Consider the following 9,437-nt stretch of genomic DNA (forward strand, 5'->3'; position numbering starts at 1 on the left):
TGTTTATTGTTTGTTCAGGCATCAGTTTCATGGAAAAAGGGTCTATTTTCAAAATACTGCTTTTCCTCCATAAAATACCAAAATCCTTTTCTTCACAGCTGTACAAACCCCCCTTCATTTAAACAGCACAGACACTAAATTTTGCAAAGGTAACAATTTGAAAATTTTATTAATAACATATTTTTAATAATTTCAGCTTAAAAGAACCTTTAAAACGTAACATGCTTCTGTGCAACACAAAAGTATGTGCTTGTTTTGAAACACAAGCGCTGCAGTTGAGCCAAAAGTGAAACTAATTACAAATAAAAGCGAAGCTCGCTTTTTCATCCAAACACATAGAAATACTAATGCAAACATACACGTTGGGGAAAAAAAAAAAAAGCAGCATGTTTGTTTCACTAGTTTGCAGTCATACTGGTAGCCTAGCAGAGAATGTATTTATTTGTATTTGGTTTAAGCTGGTAGTTTCTGCTTAGGGTGATATACTTTGATAGTAATCTAACCTCAGAGAAGCTGCTATTGTCACCAGAAATATGCCAATAGTGTGGCATTGTCTGCAGGCCCTGCTGGCATACCGGTACTGAGGTCGGTAAGGGCTGGCGAACAGCAGACAGCAGGTCAGTGATCCTCCCAGGAGACCAACTGCCTTTCGTCTCATGACCTGCCACCTCCTTAGCTGACTGTATCTTGATTTCCATCATCAAGACAAATCTGCTCTATTAGGGTTTCCCTGAGGAATGATTTAATCCACTTTACTGAACTTACTGCCCCTTTCTGTGGGCAAAATAAATAAAAGTATGTGTTTTGCTAACTCAGAAATGAAAAGTCTGTCTCCAGAATGTGCCACTTTTTCTTTTTGTCAGCAATAGGCTAGAACAACAAGTTAATGTTTGATTGAATTATAAACCCAAGAACTATTTGTGCTAAAAATAATAAGTATTGAATTAAGTCAGAATACTGAAGTTAACAGTCGTAAGGTTTGTAATAGCTTGCTGAAAAGATTGCAACCCAACTTTTCTACGTTTGGGTCTTATTTAGTCTGCTACTGAGCAGCTTGTGCGGAAGCACAAGGAGAGTGCTCAACTCATCAATCACACGCCACAAATATCCAAGCAATGATATCTGAGCAAAGGGAGTATTTTATTAACTGCCTACTCAAAACTGATGCTGTTTTTAGCTGTGAAGCTCCTGACTGTATAACTAGCAGTTCAAGTTCTTTAGGGTTATCCTAGTGCAATAATTTTAGGATTAATTTCTTCCAGTCTTTTTCAAGCAACATTTTCTGGAAAATGTTCTTCAAGCTCTAACACCCTTTCTAATTGTTTATCATAGCAATTCATAGGATACTGAAAAACAATAGCTTAGCAATCCAGGGAAAGCTGAGTTTCATTTCACAACCATGCCATCCCCTGATCTTTGATATTTACATGTTATGAAACCAGTTCTGAATCTCAAAAGAAGTAATAGTTGCAAATATTATGCTCCATGTGACTAATGGGTGTCCTGAGCATCTACTTCAATCCCTTCACTTGTATGATTTTGAGAAATCTCACATAGTAAGAAAGGGAGAGCCTTATAGCACAGTCCTGTCTATTTAAGAGGGTAATATTATACTCAAAATTTCACTTTAAAATATTTTGTATTGAACATTCTTTTTACTAACAGAGTCTTTTAACCCTCCAGCAGTGCTCAGAGTTGCAGGAGCAACAGCATCTTGATTGACAGTCACGCTGGCCGCAGTTATCTGAAGCTGAGCCAGTTCTGTGAATAAAGCACCCTATGACAACCTGCCTTGTGATCATCAAGTGCCATTTCTGACCATCTGTTTCTCAAGATCCCATCTTTTGATATGAAAGGCTACAGCTTTATAGTTAGTGGGAGCATGAACCAGCAGATCACAACCCTTTTAACTTCTCTAATGCCATACTACCATTTATTCTCCTAAAGAGAATAAAAAAGAATATGTAAGCTTCATAGCTCTCCATATAATTTAATTTCAGTCCCTGGCACATCCTGATTATTATTACACTTGCTCTTTCTAGAATTTGCTAGTTTCTTTGCCTCCTTCTGAGAATTTATAAATCACATGTTACATATGCTCCAGATCACTGATTTCCTGGTGCAATGATCTGGCTTGCAGTTAACAAAGGCGGCCCTCACTGCAGGGGTGGGTATGTTAGAGCAACACTTCCCTCTGCTGGGTGTGTGGGCAGCCACAGCCCTGCCTGCACTGGAGGGGTATGTCCAAATCCTCTGCCTCCAGCTCAGACAAGAGCCCTACTCCTTCCAGACAGCTTTGGATAGTAAGAAACTAGCAAAGGTCTTCTTAATTTATCAGATTAATATGATAACCCTAAAAGTTTCATCCATCATAAGATGGACAGGAATATCACTTTAATTTTTGCTGAAGACAGGAGTATTGCTAAAATTGGGAACCTTAGGGTCTGCCATTTCCTATTCACTCCAGAACCCTGACACGTTAGCTCTTGAGCTGCGCTACAGTAGTTCAGAGCCAGAGATGCATGTTTAGCTGGATGAACTTGAGAGAAAAAGCATCAGGACCATAGGGTATCCCAAGAACATCACCATACATAGGCCATCCTGCAAAACAGGACAATTGACAGTATGTTCTTTCTTCCTCTGTTCTGTGCTGCTACCTATTCTCTATGCCTACCTGTGAGGAAGTGAGTGCAGACAAAGTAACAGCAGCACATCAATATCATTTTTTTTGGCCCATTACAGTGCAGGCAGCTTGAAAAAAACCCAAAATGGACAGTATACAGCTAGCATGAACCTCACTTTGCAGCCACAGATGTATATATAGATCTATTGTCTGCAAAGACCTTTTCTACACAGCCTACGCTGATTTTAACTGATAACTTTAAATGCCAACTGGAGAGTCATGCCACATAAAATTAAGTCAATATTAAAAACACCTTTTACCCAGACCAAAAGCCATTTCTTTGTAGAGTGTGTATATAGGGCACCACAGAAAAAAGATTATTTTTTTTTAAGAGAGAGAAACATTGGCCACATTTTTTGTAACCCTAATGGAAACCAAGTAGAGTGCCACAGTGAATTTTAATTGAGTGCTACACTTCCTCTCTGGCCATCTGTTCCAAACTGCTAGCAACAATCAGAGAATGGCATTTTAAAGGGAGTTTTGATAGAAACGACCATATTCAGATACAGCTGTCTTGCATTCAAGTCATACAGTTGTTGGAAAACCGTCCACAGCTGAGGGAGGAGGAGTGTTAAGAGGAAGGGGAGAACTGCAGAGATAAATTAATGAGATTGAGGTTAATTCTTGCTCTCCACCAGGACAGGAACTGGTCCCAGGGCAGTACTGCATGTGCTCCTAACTCCCTTGTACAAACACGACTGAAAAACATAATTAAGCATTTTGCTGAACAAAGATTTTGTTCACATACTCTACTGAATGAAGGCTTTTGGTGGACTTCAAAACATGGAAGATGACAAATAAGCTAAAGATGGGGGGAGGGGAGTAAAAAACACAGATACAGTCCTAAAACGCTATTCACAGTCAGAGAAATTGACTTTGAAAAGGGAGACAAAGATGTTCCACAGAAAAAACTGTCAAAAGATTGGATCAAAGTGGTGCTCAGTGTTAAAAGGTAGAACAGGTAACAGTGCTAAAAGCCATGCTGGGGTTAACCGGAATAAACCTTCATTAGAAGACAGGAAACAGGTGATTTCACAGTAGGTGGTTCCTGATCTGTGTTCAGAACAAAGCCTGTGCTAAGCACACTGAAGGTCTAGTTAGAAAACATCATATAAGAAATATTTCTTATGAAAAAAAAATGTTTTCAAAGAGTTTCAAGAGGAAATAAAAGGCTTGAATAAAGAAACCAGAATGTCAGGATCAAGGAGACATCCTGAGTAACAGCAATAGGCAAAGGAAATTAAAAAAATAATATACAGCATAAAGTAGCATAAGCAGGATGTTTTCCAGTTGTCACCTAGTTTTTAAATGCTGAAGAATAAGGATTACTCTCTGCTTCATTTAGATGGTATTGCATTCTTGCCTCCTGTTGATCGTTGCATGTTGTTCTTACTAACTATGAAGTCTTGGAGACTTTCCAAGAAAACTTCTAAGGTGGGCTCCAAGTAGACAGAGCAACTAAAGATAAGTATTTTCTTCCCAAGAGCTTTCAACACAACATAAATGGTTGTTGGGTCTAGTAGCCATACAGGCATTAACAGCTCACATGTGACACTTACTACTGCATTACTAATAATTGATGCGTGTCTGCTAGTATGCTACTAACAAAAAAAAATTAAAAAAATAGTGCTTTGGGATTCAAATACCATTCACTCCTGTTGTTTACAAATGCTTTGACTCCACTGTACATTGCAGTATTGCAACTACAAGTCATAAAAATGCAATTAAGAATCCATCACTTGAAACTCTACATCACATAATTTTCTGCAGAAAATACAGGAAATATACTTCAGTGTATTATGCAGATCCTGGTTACTCACAAGTGTACTAGGTCTTTATTTCGTTTATGTTATCTTATTTTTCACATTTGACTCACCTTGCACTGAAACTATTTTACACCTAGTAAATAATTAATGCCAGCTTCTCTTCGCTCAGCGCTCTTGCAAAGTCTTGCATTTCTAGTCAATTCAGCACTTGTCTGGAGACAACTTTATGTTTGCTATGGAGGTTAACACACCAGAAATCAGAAGTCCTCGAGTAGGAAACCACTTACTGTATTGTTTTATGTGCGAGGTTGCAGACATGCAGCCTTGATTTCAACTGAGACAATTCAAGAGGGCCATCCCCTTCCAAGAGCCTCCTGTGGTTGATTATAGTCCCCAAGTAATTTTTCACCAGAAGTTGCTGCTCCCTCAGAATGGCAGTCTGGTTCATGTGTGATGTTGCTCCCCAGTTTGGTCCTACTGAAATTAACCTGACCAGTTTAAACACTTTAGGTTTAAACAGGGTTTCTTTAATCGGAATAATTTTGAAAGACCCAGTTTGGGATCAACTAGTATAAGCTCTTTCCAATTTACAATATAGCAGGATCTGCTCTGCACCTTGTGGATGCAGATCCTCAGGGAAGTTGTTAGATCAAAAGACCAAAGGCAATTTATTTGTCTTTCAGCACACTCTCATTCTGGACCTTTTTTCTCGTTCTCTTCAGTCTTCTTTCCTAATATGTAGTTTGAGGTTGGCCACTGATTTATCTGAAAAATTTATTCCCAGTAGCCTTCCAGAAGGTGAAAACATAAGTTCTATACTATTTGCAGTCCCTGCCAGCAAAAATGTGACAGAATCACTTTCTGGTAGCTTAGAGGAATTTGTAATAAAACATGCCACTGCTACATTTCAAGCAGAAATTTGCCTTCTGTTTTCTAGAGAACATGGTCTGTTGTACTGAAGTATCTCTACCCAAATTTCAATATGAAGAAGGCACCTCCGTAATCTGTCAGAAAGGACTTCCTTTGTCATACCCATTTTCATTATTAATGGCTTGATTCTGCAGGAAAAATAAGCAACAATTTTGTCTGCAAACCTTCACAGCATAAAAATAGGTAATTTTATAAAGAAATCAAAGATATAGACACACAATTTAAAATCAACTTTGGCAGTATGAACAATATCCAAATAAATGAATACTAATTTGTTTATGGATAGATACTGCTAAGAAATGCTAGAGTTACCCACCACCTGCTTCACTCTGGAGTTGCATTCAATTTTCCCTGAGATATACAAAATGTATGAGGTCATTTAAAATTGGACTTCTCTCAGCAACTGCTACGATTAGATCTTTAGAGGCAATAAAGCCACTATAATCTGAACTCCAGGATCAAACTAATTGGCTATGATGTCTTTTTTAAAATAGTACCAAGCATATACCATAGCTACTACCTGATAAGTAAATCATCACAGTGCAGCAGAAAAAGTCATGATTTTTGAATGAGAATCAAAGTAAATAATAAATGAATACAGCACAGCCTGATAGGAGAAGTTCTTTGGCACATGTTTGGGATGTTTAATCATAAAAATATGTAGTTAGACACAAATCATACAGCTTACCCCAAACAACTGAAAAGTCTTACGTGTTTAATACTCCATACTATGAGTAATATAGGAAATTCTCACTGAAATATTTCCAGCTTCCTAGACTCCCTGGTGCAATCCAGTGTTAGTCATGCAGTGTGGGAGCAGTTGGATAGCCACATCCTCTTCCCCAGTACAGATACTAGCTGGACTCAGCCTTTAGGAATAAAGTTAGGCCTGTCAGATACTTGGGCTGTATTTCTTCATCTCTATTATCATACATCATATTTAAGATGGCACACTAATTTCTCAGATACCTCTTTAATAAATATTTGCAAAAGACAAGATTCATACTATTTTACTTGAACTTGGCTTACAGCCACAATGTGACAGACTATGAAGCAGCAGTATGGCACGGACCGGGGCTAAGGATGGTACCTTCCACCCAAGAGACTCCAAATTATCTACGGCCAAGAGATGTGTGGGCGTCCTGCCTAACCTATTGCACAGGCATGAGTACAGGACCAGACACTGAACAGATGCTGACATCAGCATGTCCTCCTCTGCTGTTGCCTGACTGTTAGCACAGCACTTGTGCAGTTCTGAGGAAGAAACTGGATAGAAGAAAATACTAAGAAGAGGAATTGTGAGCAAAAAGATTCCCTCATCTGCTGTCCAGTGGCTTTTGTGTTCAGAAAAACAAGCCTGCATCGATTTCTTGTTAGTGAAAAAGACTGTGTCACAGACTTCTACGTCCCATCAGTAATTCAACATTTCTTCCTCTGGATAAAAAAGTCTTCAGGGCCCTAAATTCATATAAAAAGGAAATGACAACACATATGTGCCTTTTTGAACAGCCATGCGTAAGGTTTTATTTTTATGACTTATGTAATACCTCTTTGGAAAGCACTGGCTGTATCCCAAGGGACAGCTGATCTAAATTTTTCATTTTTCATCTTTACTTTGGTTTGACCAAGATACAGGTTCATTAGTCTTACCTACTGCAGCGAGGGTAAAAAACTCTAACGCACAAAACAGAGCTGAAGTCAGCTTGGCTTTCTGTACATTGTTAATAGTGTGATTTGCACATCCAAGTTCTGCCAAATAATTTTCTCCTCTTCAACTGAACTGCCTCTCACTAATCTGTTTTGAAGTGTAGAAATTTCTGACTACCATTGCTACTTCACAAATCAGATGAAGCTGAGTTATATGAAAATAAATTAGCCTAAAAATGCACCAATTCTTACTTCTAATGAATGAAAATGTGCTAAGCAGTTAAGACATTTTATCTAAGACATTTGATAAAAGTTAGGCTTTTATCAAAAATTCAGGATGCATTACTGTGCACTTACAAAATGAATGAGATGCTTCTAAACTGAAAGTCAGTATGAGATACCTGGGTGGCTTAAAAAAAGCCAGAAAAGTTTAATGCAAGGTGCTGGGAAAATTACTTATTTTACATACAGAAATAAATATTACTTCTAAGTACGAAAGGTAAATTTGAAAAAGCAAGTACCTCACCATACCTAAATTTATTATTTTAGCTGAGTCCTGGAATTCAGGACCAATTAAATTTTATGAAAACTGCTGAATGCTGAATTCAAAAGACTGTATTCCCTGCTGTGCCAGAACTTGGAAAATCCTTTTAAGTTAGCAGTCTTTGAAACAGAAGGTTTGGCCCTTCGCACTGCTGAAAAGTGTAGCAAGGCTGAATTGCTCAATCAGTTTCTCTAACACTGCTGAGACAGGCCTCCTTCAAGACCATCTGACTGATATACAAAGTGAGTCTTTCTTGAGTAAAGCAAAAAATGGCATTAAGTTAAAGAAATTAAATTGTCAGCTTTGGGGGAGAACTAAAAAAAAATGCTACTGAGCATAGGTAGCAACTAGAATTTTCCTAGTGGTCCATCATTACAGTAGACTTTGATTGTGATGTGAACCTCTTATACATTGCTCATATAACTTCAGTTGTAATTTAGACCAGAACTGTTGCACCAGATCGGAGTCAAGAAGACGCTCAATACGAGTTATGCATCTTGCTCAACTTTATTAGTTTCTAACACTACTTATATAGAACCAATACACATGCATATTCGTAAAGCAGAAATATAATTGGTTAGTAGTCTCTAAACGCACGCGGTTCTCACACCCCTAATTATCATGACTAAAATAAGCATTCTATCCATGTAGCTAATTGAGTTACTGTGCTTCAGCCTTGTAGTTTGTTACTCCCTATTTTCCCATACTGGTCCCTATCTTTCTTGGCCCTGCACCTGCTTTCCCAGCAGCTGTATCTTGTTACAGCCACAGCCTGTTGGCACAACATAATTACTTGGTCTCAGGATTCAAGAATAGCTCAAGGCTACCTTTCTTGTTAACTTCAGCACAATTCTGATTACAGGCCTATCCTAATACCAGGCCTGGATCGTGCAGATCTTCAGAGATTCTAAGGCCATGTTTCTGCAGCCATTCTTCTACACCAGATGCTATAGAATTGTAACTAAAAGAACAGACAATATTGCCTTTGCTGTGTTAGTTAAATGCAATAGATTCTATCAACTCATGTGCTCATAAGATTCTGTTTTACCAGCAGGAGTCTCACCAATCAGATGTCTCACAAGAGATGAAATGTCAGAGCCAGTTAGGGCAGCTGAGACTTTAAAAACGCCTTTATTCTTCACTATCTCAGCTGATCTGGTAAACACTGAACATCACTTAACAAGCTAAGGACTCAAACAGTGTTTGTTTCATCAGCTGAGGATGAATCAGCAGTATCTTAACATCCTCAGCTGTCTTTAACATAGATCTAGAGTACTGGTGTCACGAAGGCAGCCGGAAAATACAACACTGCATGGATTACCCCACGATGTCTGCTTTGTGCACGATATTCTGTGAAAAATATGGTCGTCAATGTGATGAACAGCGAATGGAAGTCTAAAGTTTGGAGGTTTTTTCCCCCCTTTTTGAACCGTCTTGTTGACATGGCAAGGTTTGGAATCTGCTGCCCTCCGGTGGATGTTTGGAGAGGTCCTCTCCGCCGGCAGGAGCACGAGACCACGTGAATTCTCAAAAAGCCCGACAGAAAAAAGGAATACAGCGATAAATTCTTCATGTGCCTTATTTAGGCTCAAAAATAATAGCTAGGAATCATTTCTTAATTTTTCAATTTTGTTCTGTCTTTGTCAGAGTATTTCTACAACCAAGTAGAAGTGTTCTAATTCATTCTATGAAACTGGTTCTCTTCAATCAGCTCTTTCATTTTATGAATATATATGATTATGTATGTAACACAATTCACAGTGATAACATCCAAGTAGTTATCTATCATATTTGAAACTATTTGCATTCTGCCTATTAATCTGCCACTTTGCGATTATTATTGACACACTAGAACTCTTTATAGCAT

This window comes from Falco naumanni, chromosome 11 (genome assembly GCF_017639655.2).
Source record: "Falco naumanni isolate bFalNau1 chromosome 11, bFalNau1.pat, whole genome shotgun sequence".
NCBI lineage: Eukaryota > Metazoa > Chordata > Aves > Falconiformes > Falconidae > Falco > Falco naumanni.